The sequence below is a fragment of the Triturus cristatus genome, chromosome 12 (genome assembly GCF_964204655.1).
Source record: "Triturus cristatus chromosome 12, aTriCri1.1, whole genome shotgun sequence".
NCBI classification, from domain to species: Eukaryota; Metazoa; Chordata; class Amphibia; order Caudata; family Salamandridae; genus Triturus; species Triturus cristatus.
The window spans coordinates 703,806,641-703,829,140 of NC_140595.1; positions in this window are offsets into that span (position 1 = coordinate 703,806,641).

Consider the following 22,500-nt stretch of genomic DNA (forward strand, 5'->3'; position numbering starts at 1 on the left):
GATCTCCCTCTCTCTCTCCCCCTCCCTCCCTCCCTCCCTCTCTCCCCCTCCCTCTTGTTCCCTCTCTCCCCCTCCCTCTCCTTCCCTCCCCCTTCCTCCCTCTCTCTCCCTGTCTCTCTCTCCGTCTCTCTCCCACTGTCTCTCTCCCCCTGTCTCTCTCCCTGTCTCCTTCCCTCCGTCGCCCTCCCTCCATCACCCTCCCTCTGTTGCCCTCCTTCTGTCGCCCTCCCTGTCGCCCTCCCTCTGTCACCCTCCCTCTGTTGCCCTCCTCCCTCTGTCTCCCTCTCTGTCTCCCTCCCTCTCCCTCCATCTCCCTGTCTCCCTCTATCTCCCTCCCTCCCTCTGTCTCCCTCCCTCCCTCCGTCTCCCTCCCTCCCTGTTTCCCTCCCTCCGTCTCCCTCCCTCTCCCTCCCTCTCCCTCCCTCCCTCTCTCTCCTTCTCCCTCCTTCCCTCTGTCTTCCTCCGTCTCCCTCCCTCCCTCTTCCTCCGTCTCCCTCCCTCCCTCTGTCTCCCTCCATCTCCCTCCCTCCGACTCCCTCCCTCCATCTCCCTCCCTGTCTCTCTCCCTCCCTCTGTCTCTCTCCCTCTGTCTCTCTCCCTCTGTCTCTCTCCCTCTGTCTCTCTCCCTCTGTCTCCCTCCCTCTGTCTCCCTCCCTCTGTCTCCCTCCCTCTCCCTCCCTCTCCCCCTCTGTCTGCCTCCCTCTGTCTCTCTCCCTCCCTCTCCCTCCCTCTGTCTCCCTCCGTCTCCCTCCCTCCGTCTCCCTCCCTCCCTCTCTCTCCCTCCTTCCCTCTCCCTCCCTCCCTCTCCCTCCCTCCGTCTCCCTCTCCCTCCCTCCATCTCCCTCCCTCCATCTCCCTCAATCTCCCTCCCTCCGTCTCCCTCCCTCTGTCTCCCTCCCTCCCTGTCTCTCTCCCTGTCTCTCTCCCTCCCTCCCTCTGTCTCCCTCCCTCTCTATCTCTCCCTCCCTCTCTCTCCCTCTGTCTCTCTCCCTCGGTCTCCCTCTCCCTCCCTCCCTCTGTCACCCTCCATCTCCCTCCCTCTATCTCCCTCCCTCCATCTCCCTCCCTCCCTCTATCTCCCTCCCTCCGTCTCCCTCCCTCCGTCTCCCTCCCTCTGTCTCCCCCAGACTACGCCTCTCTGTCTCCCTCCCTCCGTCACCCTCTGTCATCTCACCCCTTGTGTGTGTCGACCCTCAGCCCGGGCTGAGACAGCTTCCCAGCACGCACACACACACAGCCGCACTGAGACAGCTTCCCAGCACTCACAAACAGCCTGCACCCGAGTACTTCACAGGTCTTTAAAAGACCATTTACATGTTAATAAAGCTTTGTTGTATTTCACCTCTTAGGCCCCTGCATATCCACTTCGACAATCACTGGAATCCCCCGGCCCCTACAGAGCAGAGTCTGGGCTGCTAACACTATTTTTTTTTTTCTAAACACATGTAGGATGTCTGCAAGGTCCACGGGCCGCCGAGGAAGGCATGCCGGGCCGCTGGCAGCCCGCTGGCCGTACTATGAGTAACCCTGCTCTAGAGGGACCTTCGGGCCAAGAAGCCCTCCTGGTACCTTCTGTAAGTTCTACACAGTGGAATACCTAAGAGCTGGTCGGAGGCCCAGCCCCCTTTCTTCACCACTCTGCAAACATGACTGCTAGTAAAAAAAAAAACCTTAGAAATTCACTAAAAAAACAAAGGTTAGAGGGATGTTTAGTCAGGAATTAGCATTTCAAAAAACCTTAGAAATTCACTAAAAAAAACAAAGCTTACAAGGAAGTTATCGTTAGGGTCAGACTTTATCATACAAAACCAGAGAAATTCAGCTGTTATAGTTCACTGATTCATAGACCTACACACACATCCACTTGCTCACCCATACAGCCACTCATACACCTACTCACTCACTAATACAGCCATTGACAATTCCACTCAGACATCCATACAAATGCTCATAGTCTGAGTGAGTCACCTATAGAACTACTCACACACCTAGAAACTCACCCATATAGTCAATCACACAGCCACTTACTCACCTGAACAGTTACACACACCCCCACTTACTTATACAAATAGTAACTCATAGTCACTCACCTATACAGTCAATGACAGAAGCACACACTCATCCATAAGCTGCTCTCACATTCACATACTCACGTATACAGTCACTCATATACTCCCAGTGACTCACCTATACTGTCTTTCACAAACTAAGTGACTTACCCATACTGACACAAGCACTCAATCACTGACACAGCCATAGAGACACTCACTACCCCATACAGGCACTGACTCACCCACTCACTCATCCATTCAGGCAGTCACACACCTCCTCAACCACACACAACCATAGAGGTAGTCGGACAACCTGTGAATCACCCATATAGCCACTCACAAACACACTCATACACCCACTTAGACATCAACTGACAGACAGTTACACACATTCACACAACCAGTCACTCATCCATACATTCACAGAGAAACCTAACCACTCACTTATACAGTCAGTCACGCACCCACTGAGTCATCCATATAGTCACTCATACACCCACTGATTCACCAATACACCTTGGTATATAAACTTTTTTTAAACACTCACAGTCACTGGATGTTCAGTGATGTCATCTGAGATGTCATCACTGATGTAATCAGTGCTTTCACTGACCATGTCATGAGTGATGTAATATGTGAGGTCATAAGCAGTGCATTGCACGGGCACTGTTATAGTTAACTCAGGTAACTATAACAGCTGAATTTCTCTGGTTTTGTATGAGTAAAATCTGACCCTAACAATAACATCTCCGTAACCTTTGATTTTTTAGTGAATATATATACATACATCGCCTAGGAGTGCATGTTCTCATAAAGAAAAAAACTTCCAATATGGCTATCCATTCATATGCAAGCACCATGGTTCCCAGGCAGTGATCCTGGAAAGATTATCTTACAAAGAGTAACATTTTAAGATAGACACCCACACATGGGCAATCTGACACAGATGTTGTGATGCACCGGTAGCCAAACTGTAAATAGAAAAACTTGGCAAAACTCATGGAAACAAGCATTGACAAAGCCAATAACTCTGGAACCACTTTTCAAATGCGAAACTTTCTGGCTGAGCCAATAGTTGTGAACTTTGTTTCTATAATGGACTGAATGTTGAACCTCTCTTCTGCGGCCAGGGCACCCAATGGCGTTCGATATTGTGAGATCGTTTATAACAGTATTGTGAGGAAAAGAAACCGTTTTTGCTTAACATTCATTGTATGGGTGGGCCCACTTTAGCGTGGTAGATTAACATAGTAAACACGAGCAGACAGCGTAAAGTGAAAGGGATTCTTCATTCCTATACCATTCTACTGCGAAAACTCATTGTCCAAAAATAACTCTCGATTTCGGATGAAAAATGACAATTGTTCAAAGCGACGAGGCTGTGGGATACAATGGTTTAGTCTGTGTAGAATGCTTCCCGTTTGTACCAGGCAGTGCATGGTTCAAGCAGATGCAAATGTAAAAAGACCAAAATTTACATGCACGCGGCCCGAAGCAGCGAAAAGAGGAAGCGCCCTCAGACAAAAAGGAAGTACAAAGCCTCCTTTCTCTGTTTCGATTCTAAGAACAGATAAGAGGTAACTGTGTCCGCCTTTGGCTCTGCATTTCTGTCCACATCCTTTTGTACGGTATAGACTGGCAGGGACACCTGAAAGATACTAAGTCATGGATCATGGATAGCCCAGAGCTATCCAAACAGGGACTTCGGGGGGCCGGGGGGGCATTTAACTCTCTTGCATGGGGCCTTGGCGCCCGTGCCTCCCCGCTGGGTACTTTAATACGAATCCCTAGAGCTATTTTTGGGCCTGTTCACATTCTTAAATACACACGGACCCCTTTAGATAACACACTCTCTGGGGGTGTCCAAGCAAATCTCTTCTTTGCAAGATCACTGATTTATTCTGCACAATGTTCGAGCCAAGCTTGGTAGTGCAAAAAAATCATGCTAATGATAGCTTCCCTGGCTGTACAAATGTCAATTTGCCCCACCTTCACAAAACCCAATAACCTTGTGTTAGGATGACTAACGAGTCTGAAAAAAACAGAGTAATCGCCGGCCAAACAGATCCTGCATGGATTTCAATTGAACCATAAATCTAGTTCGAGTAATTATTGCTAATTATCTAATATGGCACCGCCCTTAAATAATGTCTGCTGGGCAGGATTGCTCACTATCAACCGAGCTTTAAACCAGCTTCAACACAGTTCTTCATGCTGTTATTTTATGTTACGTTTTTTGGGTTTGTAGAGCACAGCTTATCATCTGAAGGGTATCCAGGCGCTATGGCAGGTGTGTACGTCATCTGCTGGGTGTTAGTTTAAAGGGCAGGTGGCATATCTACTCGGGGATTCGCGCCACCGGAACACCACTTTTTTCGACGTCCCATTGGCCCAATGCCCTGCACCATATTTACAAAGCGGCGTTATGCCATTTTCCATGGCTTAATGCAGCTTTGTAAATATGGAACCGTTTCAGCAGGCATCTGCATGAAAGGGACATACAATAGTTGTTGCTGTGGGCATTCCACTGCAGCACCCATTGCTTTTTGATGCTGCCCCAGATTTACAAGGATCTGTAAATCCGAGGCATCACCGAAAACTAATGCCACGCAAATCAGGCATTTCGGAAAGGACGCAGCCTGGCGCTGCAAAATGTGCCAAAACGCTGCACCATTTCCTTGTGCACATGCCCCCAGGTCTTCAGCTTCTTTTGGAATTCTGGAAGTAATTAATAGCCTCTTATGTGTAGATGGAGGTCATTCCAAGTTTTGGGTGCAAGGTAGGAGAAGGCTAGGCGTCCTGTTCTACTTTTGTGCATGCGAGGGGCGTGTGCGAGTAAGAGTGAGGCAGAAGATTGGTGTTTTGAGGGATGGTGGAAGTGGCGGTGGCAGTTGAGGTATGCTGGCGGTATGTTGTGTAGTGCCTTGTATGTGTGAGGAGTTTGAATTGGCAGTGTTTGTGTATCGGCAGCCTGTGGAGTTCTCTGAGGTGGGTGTGCCATGGAAAGTCCAATATGAGTCTGGCTGCGGCATTCTGGATGGTCAGAAGAAGGCATTGGAGGTTTCGGCATAGACTGTGTAGATGTGGTCTAGTCTACTGGTGACTAGGCTTGAGTGATGGTACTTGGGGTGTTTTTGGGGTATCTGGAGTTTTTAATACCAGCAGGAGACAGAAATATCGGAAAGAAAATATTGTGATACAAAAATATCGTGATGCATAAATATTGTCGAGAATGTAGGTTTTTTTGCGTAAGTAGTATCGTTCTTTAGAATATCATTGTTTTTAATATTGATTTCTATAATATAGTTGTTTAAAATATGGCTTTGTGATTATTTTATTGTGTTAAATTGCATACATTTATTGTATGAGTTATCATTGTGTAATTGTTATTCATTCTTTCATCAATAGCTTGTAAATCTAAGTGATTAAGATTTTTTTATTTTTTTTATTTTGATCCTCTTTATTGTGTGATTACTTAAAATCATTACAAAGATTATAAATATGACATAAAATGACAATGCCAATGCATCGACTGGAGGGATTACATTTGCACTAATTTCATTTAAAACGTTAGCGGCACAAAACTTAAAAGCCCAGAACAAATCATCCTTATCACGTGGAATTCAATAAGCATGCAGGGGCGCTCTGCATATACATAAAATTAAGTGTCAAATGCCCTAGTGTGCAATTGGTCACCTGCAAGGCCAAATGTAGCCAAGCTGCTCAATAAAATACCCCAAACTAAGGGGGTCATTAGGATGGCGGGCAGAGGCACATCTGTGGTGCTGGTTGTGAGAAGTTGGCCTGATATATGCTGTCCACTACTTATAGTGAGCACCGTGTATCAGTCCAAACAACCCCTTATTGGTTATAGGTTTAAGACAACCTTTATTGAAAGCTATCCAAGTGGTGGCTATGGAGAGCAGCCTTCAGGCTAAGTCTTAAAGGAATGTAAAGCAGCTTGTTTTACCAGTCTATAATCTCTTGAGTCACTAAATGAAAGATATCCACACCAGGTATATATATAAAATATATGTATTTATTACTAAACACACCCTCCTAGTCTCTTTATGAGACTAGAGGTCAAAACACATAAGTTACACTTCAATAATCCCAGTAAAATAGCACAAATACACGTCAGGCCCTAGGGGCGAGCCAAACCATATACTAAAATAGTGGTATAAGAACCGCAACTTCACTAGACACAAGGCCTAGAGCCTGTAGAATCGCTGTGACCCCAAGGAACCACCCAAGGTAGTGACACAGGGGACCCATGGGGGGCCGTGTGCAGTGTGTGAACACAGCCGTGAGCTCCCGTTAGCTTCTATGGGGAAAGTTGCTGGTAGATTTTTAAAGATTAGGGACACTTAGAAATGAGTCACGACCAAACCCTTTTGGAAGTTCTAGGGCTAGCACCCACGGGAGCACTGGAGTACTCGTGTTACCTCACCCAGGGAAGCCGGGTGCATAGGTGTCTTTTGGTGTTGGGTCGCGTCGTCGATTTCAATGGGAGCAGGTGAAGAAGTGCTGCTGCCGTGAAGATGCGAAGTGTCCAAAGAGATCCAAGCCTGGATCAAAGATGAGAAGAACCTGAAAGCAGAGGGGACAGAGTCTGGGTCACTAGCCAGTGACCAGGAAGGCGATGAGCAGATGCCCACCGATGTCGGGTGATTTCAGGTGAAAGAGGTGAAGCTTGACTCTTCAGCCACGAGGACCAGGAGGCGTCGAGGACAACCAGGAGCTGGATTCAAGCTGTCCGATGAAGGATATCGAGTGCTGCAGTGTCGCTGCCCAGATTGGACACAACAAGCCTTGGCAACAGCAACCCATGCAGAAACAAGAAAGGTGCTTTGGTGCAGACCAGCAAGGTCTGTAGGACTCACCACTTGGGAGGGAGTCGGGGCACATCTGGAGCAACCAGGAAAGCCCAAGGAAATACAAAGTTACCCCCTCAGGGACCCACCAGTCAGCGGACCAGGAATCGCGAAGGGACCTCAAGATGAAACACAAAATGGGGGCCCACGGGTCACTCGGAATGACCAGGTTGACAATCTTCATTGGATTCAGTGCTCGAGGTGGGGGCTATAAGTCAGCCCAAGCACGACTTCAAGAGACGTCGAGAAGTGAATGCACTTGCAGAAATGCATGGTCACCAGGAGTTCCAGTTCCACGCTACTCACAAGGGCTGTTGGTCTCAGCTTTGCTGGGGACTCGAGTCGGCCTCTGAGATGTCTGGATATCCTCTTCCTGGGCTGCAAATACTTTGGAGTCCGGCGGGAGCTTCGATGATGCAGACTGGCAAATTGCTTCATTGGTGCCTGCCAAGCAGGGGAGTCACTCCTTGACCCCAAGGGAGATTTCTTCAGTCCTCTGGTCTTGAGCAGAGCGTTGAAGGTCTAGGATTCAGCTTCAGAGTTTCATCCAGGGTAATCTAAAGTCCTAAGGACAGGGGTCCCATACTTATACTAAGGTAGGGGGTTGGACATACTCTGGGGACCCACCTATGGGAGGGTTTGGAAAGAGGGGTGGCTACACCCATTTCCTATGTCCAGTTTCACGCCAGGGCAGGGGCTGGCATCCCCTGAACCGGTTTGAGCTGGACTATGCACATGGACACCAGATGTGCCCTCAGTGCAGGACTTCAAAGCACTCAGAGAGTGCTCCCACCCAGCCCCAATACACATAAGCTTGTCTGGGAGGTACCTGTGACAGGAAACCTATTGTCCAGGCCTCCCCTACCGGAGTTTCCATCAGCAGCAGGAAGTCAGACCCGTGTGTGTGGCTGCAGCATCCATTTTGTGATGCCAGGGCTCTATTACATTTCTACCGGGTATATCAGTGCTGTCATGTCTCTCCCTCTTGAAGGGTGGGATCATACTCCCACACCAGTTACTGGCGTGGGGGTATGATTCCAAGGTGTTTGACACCAAACACAACATGTTTCCGTGCAGCCAGTCCAAAGTTAGCATTTACCGTTTGCTTACGATGCACTTAAGAGTATATGGTCAGGCTGCACTACAAACAGCATAAGAGAAGGGTCTCTGAATGCAGCAGAGGGGCTCTGCTCATGCAGGGGCACCCTCTCACATAAGAACCAAGCACTCTGCCTTCAGGATTGATAAGGCCTGCCATAGGAGTGACTTATAGGTTTATATGTGTGTATATATATATAGTGATATATGTAACCTATATCACAGTAAGGGGTGCATGCACCACCTTACCCAGGCTGCAGTAGCAGAACTGTGGTGTCATTTTGGGTGGCTTTCCAGGGGTGGCATAATACATGCTTCAGCCCCTGGTAGGCCTCTGGGGTACCTATGCCATGGGTACATAGTATACCATATACCATATACAATCTGTAATGTACCTAAAGTACATGGAATCATTTTAGGGAGGAAGCAGCTAGGCTGGGGCCCTGACTAGCAGGGTCCCAGCCAGACTAAAGTAAAAAACAGTGAAACACCAGCAAAAAGTGGGGTTAAACATTTGAAGCAGATCCTACTCTCCTACACAGGTGATGGCGGAAAATTTCCTTTTCTGCATTCCCGTGGCGGTCCACGCGCCCACCATATTACGATGGGCAAACATAGCCCATTTTCCATCTGCTGCGAAGTTACGCGAACCGCCAGAAATTTGTGTCTGCCACCACGGCGGACGGAGACAATGGTGACACACCGCCGTGCGGATTGACGTCCTGTCCGCCATACAAATCATGATGCCACAAACAGCCTATCACATCGCAGCGGAGAATCCACCCTCCCGGAGACGGCGGAAGCACTACTGCGGAGATCAAAACCAGACTCCCGGTCCCCTCCACCCAGTCCTGACCGCAATGGATCCAGCTCTTCAAGCCTTTCCGCTGCTGTACCTCATCCACTACCAGCAAATAATACACCGTTGCGGACAACGCCGCAGGTACGCAAATACACAACTCCGCACACAACCACAATACACAACTCCTGTGCTGACATATGGTTCCTGTCCACATCAGACACTCTGGTGGGGACAGGAACATATCCCTCAGTGTACCCACACATGTCCTATCTGTCAGAAACTCACCCTCCGCATTCAGGTCACCCATCAACCGCAAAATCACTGCAATGTCCGGGTCTCGTCATCGCAGCGGTGAAGATGCGGGAAAACCTGAGCACAATGAAGTAGGCAGGGCCTGCACCAGACATGGGACGTCCGCCAAGATTCACAGGGCCCCACCTTCACCCTTCCCACACTACGCTTCCCACACCCATTTGGGAACATGCTGTGTGCTCCTCCTGTGCCCCCCTGCACAATTAATCTCCCAGGTGTAGCCAGACCTCGCACTTCACACATCAAAGGACAAAGGAGATTGACTGGGAAGGTGGGGGTGGAGAGGAACACCCTGCACAGAAGCTCTGGGGCTGGACAACCTTCCTCCTCACACCAACCTTCCACTCATGTGAAGCAAACTGAGTATGATTACAAAATGAAGATTCACACTGCATATGAACATCCACTGAGCTGTTCACACTGCCTGTCAAGTCACTAAGAAACACCCAACACTGACATCCAGCCACATAATCATACCATAGGTCAGCAGCAATGGAGGACAATAAATGTGCCAGGCAAAAGTAAAGTGGACAGTGCTGGAAAACCATGGAGCAAGCCACATAGCATCTGTAAATCACATGCAAGAGAAGGAACATATCACACTACCCTTAGGCCATCAAATCAGACATGGGTGGCACAGTGAGTGAAATTAAACCAAAGTGACCTCTGTGCAACAACTCAGGGAGACATCAAGGCAAGCTATGCATAGGAACAGGAATGATAGGAAGTGTCTGAAGTCATACAGTGACCATCACACATCTGTGTCAACTTACTTGCCGTCTATGTCATCAGCACAACACACATTGTCACACTCCCTGACTGTCAAACACTAATAGGACCTTCACACATAACCCTCCTCTACCCACCTCACACCTGCAACACTCAACACCTGTGAGAAACACACATAATGGTCAAAATGAGGTCCTGTGAGTTCAGTGACAACCTATCACACTCCCTGTGGTGCATCCACTAACATCACACCCACACCCAGGGATGCCTGAACCAATGTTAACACATAAATAGCCAACACACAAATCTCACCAACAACATTCACAGAAGTCCAACACGCCCAGACATGTGCAGCCAAACAGTGGAATGGCAATGTGACCCTAGACAAAACAGGAGTACACAACATTGTCATCAGGGCCAATGCATAGACACCATACCCCAACACAAACAAGAATTTCATCATCAAAAAACAATCATGAACACTAATTGGGATCAATGGGATAAACCAGTTAACAGAGACACCACACCACTCATCAAGTGAACATGGTGTCATAGTGTACCACAAGCATGCACATGCACAATCCTGACAAGTGACAGGTCAAAAATAGGAGGACAAACCACCAATGTGCACTCAAAACAAGCTCAGGAACAAGAATCCACCTTGCTGCATGTGACAGACACACAAGTAATCCACATTACACTTGCAACACACATCTGAATGTATCACACAGCAACAACTACTCACACACTATGTCATGACAATAGAACATCACACACACATATCATCTGTCAGTAGAAAGAGCCAACACAGGCCAAACACTGCATACATCCACAACAAAAACAGACCAGATGCACATACCAATCCATCAGGTGGACATCAGGGGGATGCACACCAGGCAAGTACAAGGCAACATACACTGACAGCACTGCATGCACGCCAAGCAGTGTGTGCACAACAACCAAATCAGTAACACACATATCTGAGTGCCACACCATGAACTCCCACAACACAAATCATCACAGCACACAGAGAACATCACACTCAGGAAGGGTAGCAGTACCTCAGCAAACACAGATACAGCTTAGCCTTCACCCACAGATGCGCATCTCAGGGAAACCCAGATGCAAACAACAACAAGTAGGTGTCCCCCAGGAGTGCAAGGACACACCAACACACTGCTCAGTGGCCAACCTTCAACTCCTACATGCGCCCACAATCTGAAGCACATGGCAGACAATTGAAACAAACAGGCACTCATTACCTGGATCATACACATGTGCAGTTGGCATTGCAGGGGCACACACACATCAACACTACTGACAATGACAGCCCATTCACATTGTATGACCACTCAACTTCACATATTCAAATATACCCATGTGACTAGGAAGACAGGCCTACACAAAATGACCACATATCAACACTGCTGTTCACACATCAAGAAAGATCACACAGATATGATGGACCGCCAACCCACAAGTAATCCTGTGGATAGAATTCACCTCTGTTCTGGTATTGCATCCTAACATGACATTTGTACAATTTAGCAAACCTAGCCATAGAATGATTAGGATAAGAGTAGATCGTTCACAAAAAACCATCATTGCACCCTCAAGACTCAAAGTCAAGAAGAACTAAAGTGCCTGTGACCTCTGGCAAACTCTGAAAAAGTAAAACAAGCAATTGGCAATGTTAAAGTGGCATACAGAGCATGTGTCACATGAAACCATACCCATAGATAAATCCTTTTATTTAGCAAGGACATTTACAAAGCAAACAACAGGAGTAACTGTCTTTATTACATATTACCCAGATAGGCATCAAAAGTAGAAAACAGCAAGGCCATTGGCCAGTCCATAGTTCAAAGTATGTACATGTGTGAATGTGAAACTGCACATGGAATGGGCATTCAAAGTGACAAACAGCAAGGCCATTGGCTAGTCCATAGTTCAAAGTATGTACATGTGTGCATGAGAAACTGCACAGGGAATGGGCATCCAAAGTAACAAACAGCAAGGCCAGTGGCCAGTCCATAGTTCAAAGTATGTACATGTGTGCATGAGAAACTGCACAGGGAATGGATAACACCATACACTGCCATGGGAATCACCCATGGCTCTGGGGATACAAATGGGTAGTCCAGGCACTGTTGTGGGAGAGATGGGTTTGGGATGGGGACTTTGCCTCAGACTTGGCTGTCAATTGAACTGGGAGGTGGCTGATTGTCGGGGCCAGTTGGGGGACTGGACCTGGGAGAGAGAGGACCAGCTGAGATAGAGGCATCAGTGGCTGTTGGAGCTGGAGGGCTGCTTTTACCGGGTGGCATGGTGGCACAAGGAGGCAGAGACATGCTGCAGTGAGACACAGTGTGTGAGGGTGAATGTGGAGGGCTGAGTCTACACTTCTTGGGGATTCGATGGGCAAGAATTGGCTTGGTAGGAGTGGGAAGTGGGGCGGGCACAACAGCCTCACTCACGACGAAAGGTATATCAGGTGCAGGTGGCTGTCCCTGTGGGGATTTGCTGGATCTGGAGGTATGCTTGGGCTGCCCTTGCCTTTTCCCATCCATCCCCTGCTGACCAGATGAACCCCCCACATTGCTCTCCTGTCCCAGCTTCCCAGGGGTGTGGGTGGAAGTTGAGGTTGTGCGTGAATCCGCCTTAGAGAGCTGTTTGTGCTGACTCTTTGCAGGCAAAGCAAAACTAAAGGGGATGATGGACAGAGTGTTGAACATTGCAAGCACTCATCCCCAGTCAACTGATCTGGGTTTAATCCATCATCATTCTTTAGCTCACTCCGCCACCCCAGTTCAGACATGGCCATATGCAAATCAGTCTGACCCTGTGCCTCATGGGAACAGTCCAGCCCGAACTGCCAAGCCATGTCTTCCCTGGACCGGAAACAAGCAGCCGGGGTAACCGGTACAGGTCAAAGGGGAGAGCATCGACGTTTCGACTCGAATAATGCGAATGTGAGCTGGTGAATAAGGTAAACCTCATTTTGTTTGATCATACAATTTAGTGGGTTGACATAGGTTGCCTAACCACTTAGAGCTCTCGCACTGATTTTGACGTTTGTTTTCACCTCACTCACGAATACAACTGTAGGTGTCACTGATTTCATTAGTGATGTTGCGGAATTTTTTATTTTTTTATTCTGTTTTTTTTAATTGTGATTCTTTACGACCGCCTGTCTCTCTGCGCAGGCTTTGTGATTAATTCACATTATGGGCAGCACCTGGGTGTGACTGTATACATCCACCATAAGTAGGCTCCTAGGGCACTGTTGCCCCTCGTTTCATTCTTCTTGACCGGATGATTGGAATCTGCAGTTTCCTAGAATTTGTTTCTGACCTGTGAGGTCAGCCCGGCACCAGGATTTGGTTAGTTTCCCCACTACGCCTTCTTTATTTACTTAGTTCTGTATTTGAGTGCCGGATTAATTCCCCATTCTTTACCCCCAGGTTGTGTTACTCCGTCCTGATGAAGACTCGCAGCTCAGGTCCCCACTTGCCCTCCTTGCATTAGTCAATTTGAAATGTCAACGCTCTTCCCTTTGACCTGTACCGGTTACCCCGTTTTACCCTTTCATGAATATGCATGTTTGCATGACTAAAATTAAAACATTTTTGTAAATAGATGTTTGTATTACGGACAGGTCTGTGAATGCTGGTCTTCCTTACCAGTTAACTGTTACAAATAATTTCAACTGTCTATTTCTGAATCTATGATTCTTTTCTTCACTACCCCACACATGCATGTCCCAAATTCCTTCTCCTTTTTTCTATGCAACCTATTACCAATGTATAAAAGTATGTTTTGATAAAAATAAATGCATTACAAATGATAATTGTTTTTTGGCGCTTTGATAACATAATATATATATTTAAAACATATTGCAATAACGTAGTGGTTTACATTTGGGATTCAATACCAGTGTTGTAGCCTTTGACGCAACACATATTTAGTATATTTGAATTGATTTCAAAACCAAAGATAGACTCGGACCATTCTTTATATTCCCGCATTGTACCTAGGTCCGGTGATGTCCGTTGGGTTACCCCATTATTCATAATGGGTATCTGATGAGTCATCCTGTTCCAGTTCACCCCTGTCTGTGACTGCAGCTGAGCCGGTGGGAATATCATCCTGTGGGCCATTGGAGGGAGGTTGAGCTGTCCTTTGGGCCGCATGACTGTCCCTCAGAACACCCACAAGCTGGCCCATGAGGTCCACGATTTGGCCCTTACGCATGTCCATGGACCTCAGCAGCAGGCATAGCTCACGCACTTCAGAACCTGGCCCATGTGTCCCTGGGTTTGTTCGTATCCCCCAAGGACTCTGGCAATGTTGGCCAGGGCTTCGGCCCCAGTGTGCTGTCGATTTTGTTCCCCAGTTGCCCTGCCACCTGCCCTGCTGTCCCGGACCTTTAGCGTTGCCACTTGACGCACCCGCAGACTCTCCTTGCCCTCCTCAGATTGTGGGGGGGTTCTTGGTATCCTTAGAGGCAGAGAGAGTGTTGCAAGCAGCACTGGTGATGGTGGTGGTTGAGGCTGCACAGGTCATTGCAGCAGGGGTCAGCGCAGTTGTTGTTGCTGAGGTGGTGGTGGTGGGGACAGTGGGGGCCTGGACGTGGTGCGCCCTGGCAGTCCTGAAGGGCCAGGTTCCAGCTCGGCATCCGATAAACTTAGGGAGTCTGCATCTGAGAGTCCATGTTCCGAGGGGGGGGGGGAGACTGGCTCTGCAGGTCGGTGTTGTCTTCTGCAGCAGTCAATTGTTGATCTCCTGTTGGACAGAGGTGAAATATGTTATGTTATGTTATGTTATGTTATTTGTTTATTTCTATAGCGCACGGCCACTCAAAAAGAGTGTCCCGGCGCTTTAATGGAGAAAGAGACAATACTGCAACATAACAAACATAACACCAGATAAAACCAACAGAAAAAAGAGCAAGAGATTCACGGAGGACGGACTACTGAGTGAACAGCCACGTTTTAAGGCCTTTCCTAAAAGCCAGTAAGCTGGTGACTCCCCGCAGGGCCAGTGGTAAAGAGTTCCACAGCTGAGAAGCCAGCAGTCCAAAAGAGCGGCCTCCGAGGCGCGCTTTCTTTACCCGGGGGACAACAGCAAGATGCAGGACTTCCGACCTCAGAGACCTGGTAGGATGGTAAAAAACCAGTCTCTTATGGAGATACTTGGCTCCCTCCTGGTGAAGAGCTTTGTAGGCCAAGGTCAGCGCCTTAAAGGTGATCCTCTTGCGGATAGGAAGCCAGTGTAAAGTTGCCAGCAGGCCCGAGGCCCTGGAGCGCCTGCTGAGGCCAAAGATTGCCCTTGCAGCGGCATTCTGTACCACTTGAAGCCGCTGCAACAGATACTCTGGAAGGCCCAGGTAGAGAACGTTAGAGTAATCCAACCTGGACCCAATCAGAGCCTGGACAGTCAGCGCCCTGTGATCCACGGATAACAGAGGAAGAAACCTCCGCAACATCCTGAGGATGCCAAAGCAGATGCCCGACACCCCCAGGATCTGGGATTTCAAGGTAAGCCTGTTGTCCATCTTCACCCCCAAATTCTTAGCAACCTGAGAGGAGCAGGACGGAGGAAACATATCCCGCGGCCACCAGGTCTGCCAATCTGGTTCTGTGTCGCACCCAAAGAAAAGTACTTCGGACTTGTCGGAATTGCACTTAAGGCTGTTTAGATGGAACCAGTGAAAAACAGCCCCAAGGCAATCCCGAATGCTCTCCCCATCGAAGTCACCTCCTCTCTTACAAGAGAAGAGGAGCTGGGTGTCGTCCGCATAGGATACGATCTGGGCACCATGCGACTCCACCAACGCCGCCAAAGGGGTCATAATGATGTTGAAGAGGGTCGGGCTCAAAATAGAGAAATGGTCATTGAAGTGCACCCCACAAGCTTGGTGTTAGATGTTTGGATGTTACATGTTATACAACACACAGTTTACATTGATATCACTTTGTATGGCTGCACGGTACTGAGCATCATAACATGATGTGGAGGTACATATATTACTTGTCCATTGTGTGACATGTCAATAGATACCATGTTCCACGTACAGATTGTGTGATTACAAGGACATGTCGTCATCTAACGACTAGCAGCACAAAAACTTTATGTTTTTTTTGTTTACTCTGCATGGAAGATGTTACATCTGAGCATGAACTAGCTATTGTAAACTTATGCATACCTTTGTCATATCATGTACTTTACTTTCTTTTTGCAACTGACCATGCATGTTTTGTGTTCATATGGGCCTTGATGCTCTGCCCTCATGGCACTTACACATAGCAGTTGGCTCTATACTGTGGCCTACCGAAACGCGCCGATACTATAATATAAGGAAATCGTATGAAATTTATAATGAGGGTTTTGTGCCATATATAATGTGACTGTATTGTTTTGTGGTCAGAACTGATTCATTTTTTAGTTAACGATTTCCTATATTTTGTGAGTGGGACTATTTGTCCCATCCTCACTCCTTCTTTTCCCAATTTTGTGTTGTGTTTTATATGGTTACTGACGGTGATTCATCCTACTATCTGTGCATGAATTTCAAGAAAGTTTTAACATTTGTTTTAATCTTTGATAAACTGTTTATCCTTTTTATGTATGTGTACAATATTACATATTTTATGATATTTTTTGATTGATTTGAAATAAATCTGTTATTTAATATTTGGTGTGCTTCATTGTTGCCATATCTCATCCTGCTTATGTTTTATTTGTGTGTTTGAATGACGGTTGATATTTACAGATCCAAGAGAGATTTTCTTTTTTGACTACGGTCTTGCTTGGTACCCCTCTCTCTTGGTTTGGGGTCCCTCTCTCTTTGTTGTTAAACTTTGAGCACAGCCCCTGTGGTTGGAGAGTTTTCTTTCTCTATATATTTAGTCTGAACGAGAGCTTTCTGCCTGTTCATGGACCAGTTTAGAACATTCGGCTTCAGTGAAGATCAACTAAATAGAATCATCAATACCAAAAATGGGAATAAAATAGCTGTAATATCTAGCAAAGGTGAAAACTGGGGGAAATTGTTGAATCTCAAAAAGAAACTTATACGAACAGAAGCTCACGCCGAATTTCTAATCGAATATGTGAAATCGGGCACAATTCCCATCGGATTACAGGTTCGTAACGAACCAGGCCTTTTCACAGAAAATAAAAAATTCCTTGAAACATGGGCCATGATATCCAATAGGTGCAGCCATGATTGGATGCTCCTCATCATTGAGACTGCCCAAGAGTTGATCGTTATAGAAAAAGAGGCAATAGATAAGCTAGAGATCGAACTTAAAAATTGTCCCGCACTTGAGGAAGCAAAGAAAAAACTAGATGATATAAATAGAGATGTTGAAGGGTATAGAGATTATTTGCTCAATAAGAAAACTAACAAATTAAGGAAAGATATGGATCGTTTCTCCCAGGAAAAGATCTATCCTTTCCTGAGAGAAGACTATTTCCAAACTAGAAATGAAGTAATTGGGAAAGACCCCCACAAAGACAAATCTATAACAGGGGTGGTAGGAAACATGTAACTTTCTCAGAGACCTCTGGTTCCAGTAGTGAGGACGAAAATGGAATGAGAGAGGAACCAGCGAACAGGGGGAACACCAGAGACTACATGCCTTTTTTAGACTCGCGCCCGAGGAGAGCACAGCGTTTCAATGGGAACTCGGGGAGGGGTCAAATGAACAGGGGTCCTCCACAACAACAGGAATATATGCGCACAAGGAGCCAACGTTACTGGCGGCAGACCGAGCACCAGTAATCAACCTGTCAGACAAATTGTTATGTGATATGGAGATTAGTATTCTTAGTAAGGGTTTTAGCTTTGTCCCATCTACCACCATAGACAAATTTCAGCTAGAGAAAGATCTGCGTTCATTCTTTCGAAAAGTAAGACTGAGGAGATTTTTTGAAAATCGGGAAAGTCTTGAAAGGACTAATTTGTCCGGACTTAAACCTAAGTCATCTTTTACCCCAACTCTGGCCATGGTTGGTAAAAACATCGAAGTTTTCGAGAAAGCTGTTGAGAGTGACATCGCTAACATCCTTAATAGACAGAAGAAAATGGATTTTGGGCAGAATATTAAAAAAAATGAAAGACAGGCCCTAAACTCCCTTAAAAAAGATAGGAGTATAACCATAAAACCTGCTGATAAGGGAGGAGGTGTAGTTGTTTTTAACACCAAAGACTACGAGTATAGAATGTACAAACTACTTAATGTTGAAGAACACTATAAACGAATAAATGTGCACAGCTTAGAAGCCGTGGCTAGAGCGTGTCTCGATCTATTGAGAGAAGCAAAAGAAAATTCCTGGATATGTGAGGACGAGTTCAAATTCCTTAATAACTTGGAGCCCATGACTCCAGCTATATATGGCCTACCCAAAATCCATAAAAATGCCTCTGACCCACCCATGAGACCAATAGTGAGTAGTATCAACTCTCTCCTCGAACCTGTTAGCAAATATGTGGACCACTTCTTACGTCCTCTTGTGTGCAACCTGCGATCTTACGTAAGAGACTCAGCTCATATCATTTCCCTTGTGGAGGGTAGATCGTTCTGTGGAGAGACTCAGTGTCTAGTTACTCTGGACATTGAGTCTCTTTACACGAACATCCCCCAAAATGATACGGTCGAGGTTATCCGAGAGGTGCTGAGGGATCAGGATTTGGGTGGAGCCAATGCTGACTTCATTGTCAGCTGTGTTAGCCTCATTCTGAAGAACAATGTGTTCCTGTTTAAGGATGAATATTATAAACAGCTCAAGGGTACCAGCATGGGGGCCACCTGTGCTCCTAGTCTGGCCTGCTTATATGTAGGCCAGTTTGAAACTAAGCACATCTATAATGAGTTGGCCCCCTTTTTTGAAAACGTAGTAGGCTGGTACCGTTACATAGACGACATTTTCTTCATTTGGGAGGGTGATATAGACAAACTTGAGGAATTTCTTGTCTGGTTAAATCTGGGCGATCCAAACTTGAGGTTTACATCCCATTATAGCAAAACTAAGGTAGACTTCCTAGATATCTCCATCAAAGAGTCTGATAGCTATTTGGAGGTTGCGAAGGAATTGCTCTGACATACAGGATTTTTACAGACATGCAGAAGACCTGAAACGCAAGTTTAAAGATAGAGGTTACCCGAAAAAACTTCTGACACACTCTCTCAAACGTGCGAGATTTTATGACCGCAATGCCTTGGTAAATAAACCAACAGTTAAAAAGGAACCTACTAACAAAGTAGTGTTTGTTAGCAAATTTTCCAACTTAAGCAACCAGATAAAAAACATTGTGAATAAGAACTGGCATATCATCAACCATGATGAAGAGGTGAAACTAGAAGGACCTCTGTATGCTTTTAAAAAAAACAGAAATCTCAGGGACATGTTGGTACATACGTATCAGGAGAGTGACAACCTGATACAGAGGACGATCACCAATAGTCCTGCACTGGGTAATGTTAGATGTGGCACCTGCAATGTGTGTCCTCAGTGCATACAAACTAAAGAAATCACCTACAATGGCTGCACTATACGGTCTAGAACGCTGAATAACTGCAGAAGTAAAAATGTAGTCTATTTCCTACAATGCCCGTGTAATTTGGGATACGTAGGGGAAACAGGGAGAGAGATTCGAGTCAGACTTCAAGAACATAGATCGGCAATTAAAACTAAAAAACTGACATCACCGTTGGTACCCCACTATCTTGAATGTGGACATGGTGAAAATGATTTCGCGTGGTTCATTTTAGAAAAAGTCAGACTGGACAGGAGAGGTGGTAACATTGTAAGTAAACGCAAGGCACGTGAACAATGGTACATCTCTCATTTGAACTCTATAAGGAAAGGTCTGAATTCACAAGAAGAATGGGAACGCTTACTGGTTATCTGATTTTGGTGAGTGTTTCAGGAAAAATGCTATAAAATGTATCATTTCATTCCTTTATGTGGTTGCTTTAAGGATAGATGGACTGTGAAGAGCAGTTTGTGTTAAGGTTCGGGATTAGCTCCAGGCCGTTATGTTTTGCCCGCGACAATATCCATGTTTTGAGGATTATGGCTATTTAAGCGTAAGCTCAAGTGTTAGCCTTCATTCTGGGGTTCATTATTGCGTTTCTATGTAGAATGTTAAACGTGATGAGTGAGCCAGTCCTGTATTTTAAAAATTGTTTTCCTAGGGTCAAGGCGCTACCACCTAAATGGCAGCCTAGGGTACCGATTAGCTGTAGTCAGGCGCTAGTTATTAGCTATAGCTTTCTATTATGAGGAATGTACACCTAGAGAATGATGTGTCGAACTAACCGGCCACGGTCTTTTTTACAAGAAGCGTTTGCAGTCAGAGTCTGTGTGATAATGAAATACAAGTCTTGTAACATCACTGTGTATACGTATACAGTCTGACAGTATAAAATAAATACATCTGCTGTGAATACATGAAAAGAAGCTCTGAGAACTGATACTTTATTTTCATAGTATGTGCTTCAATCATTACCACAACCCCGCTAGATATATCGATAAGGGTGATGTTGGTCGACACTTAGACATTACGGGCTACCTTAGCGTATGTGCTTTAGACTCCGAAAAAGACTCCGCCAAAATGGCGGATTATTTGCTCGTTCTATGAGCATAGCCGTATCCAGTGCTAACTCCTTAACCCGGAACTACTGTTTTACTTCCAGTTTGGAAGACGCTGGCCGCTATTTAAACCGACGGGATTTATGGCTAACTTGTTCATCAGAATCCAAGGAATCCACGTTTGCGGAGAGTACAGGACCCAAATAAGGTATGTAGGAGGGGATCCCAAATAGAAATTGGTTGATCGTTTCGAACGAGATGCATCATTATATTGATGTCTGCGTTCTCTTCCTCTCTAGGGAGTGACCAGATCCTAGTTCTGGGACGGTTTTAACACTAATAACTTGAAGCATATCAATGAAGTTTGCTGAAGGTAAATGCTCACTCTTCTATGTTGCCTGAAAATACATGTCGAGGTGACTAGCATGTTCATATTCTGTTTTCCATGTCAGATATAGTAGACTTTGGGAATAATACCTTTGGGTGTCTTTGTGCTGAGTAGGAATTCGACACATTATGAATTAGCACAGTTTTGGAGGATATTCCACGAGTAGCGCTTCTTTCAGAGCAATTTCCAAAATTAGAGAATAGTGTTGTACATTTTTGTCCTAACAGCCTGGCTAAAATGCAGAGTGGGATCCCTTTGAATGTAGGGTTGAGTGCCTTGAGACAGCATTCCTATGGGAAAATATTTAAGAATGATTGTAAGATGTGTAGGATTCCATGGTATGAAAAGCTGAGTACAGAAGATACTATCTGTTTTATTTCTTTTGGCTGACATAAGCATGTTGCTTTGCTTTAGTGAACAGTTAGAAGAGCAGAATGAGGACTCTCTAACCTGAGATATATACAGCTGGGAAAAAGTATACATGAACCGCCTGTATTACACATAAGCACGAGGTAATTATGAGGTTTTCTGACTAAACCCGACAGGACAGTTAGCCTCCCGCAAGGAAATGTGAGTAACCTACTTTTGTAATCTGCAGCAGAGAACGCATTCGCACAATCCCTATATGTTTGAGGATACGTTTGGAACAATACACGATTGAATTATTCCGACAAACAGACTATAAGAATATATGAGGTAAATTTTTGAGAATGCCCATAAAATAAAATATTTAACCATTGTTATAATTACTCGTAGAGACTAGCCCTCCCTTTGTTTGTATCTAAATAGATCCCTGAAGAAACGTAAACATTGAGGAGTGGACCTTACTCGATCAAGAGGGTCTGTGGTTCGTTGAATTTTGTATAATTGTAAGTCTGATAAACAAATTAAGTATGGTCTAATAAACAATGTATGTCTGCAACTATAGGCTAAGTGAGGACAACGTGTTAGATTGTTTCTATCTCACAATAATATGAAAGCACTGTTCTAAGCCTAGGTACTGCGAGAATTTTGTTAAATCTCACCATGATAAATAACATGAGTATCTATAGGTGATGGTATGAGAGTGTATGTGTGTCTTTTATGTGCAAGAACAAGGGATGAGTTAGGGCCATCGAAGTATATCAAATACTGTTTAGAAAAAATATTTGGGGAGTGACTTATGTTATTCTGTTATATATTTTTTTCAGATTTTAATATAAAAAGTTGGGATTCGCATCTTATCCTGAAGAAGGTGTTGGCTCTATACTGTGGCCTACCGAAACGCGTCGATACTATAATATAAGGAAATCGTATGAAATTTATAATGAGGGTTTTGTGCCATATATAATGTGACTGTATTGTTTTGTGGTCAGAACTGATTCATTTTTTAGTTAACGATTTCCTATATTTTGTGAGTGGGACTATTTGTCCCATCCTCACTCCTTCTTTTCCCAATTTTGTGTTGTGTTTTATATGGTTACTGACGGTGATTCATCCTACTATCTGTGCATGAATTTCAAGAAAGTTTTAACATATGTTTTAATCTTTGATAAACTGTTTATCCTTTTTATGTATGTGTACAATATTACATACTTTATGATATTTTTTGATTGATTTGAAATAAATCTGTTATTTAATATTTGGTGTGCTTCGTTGTTGCCA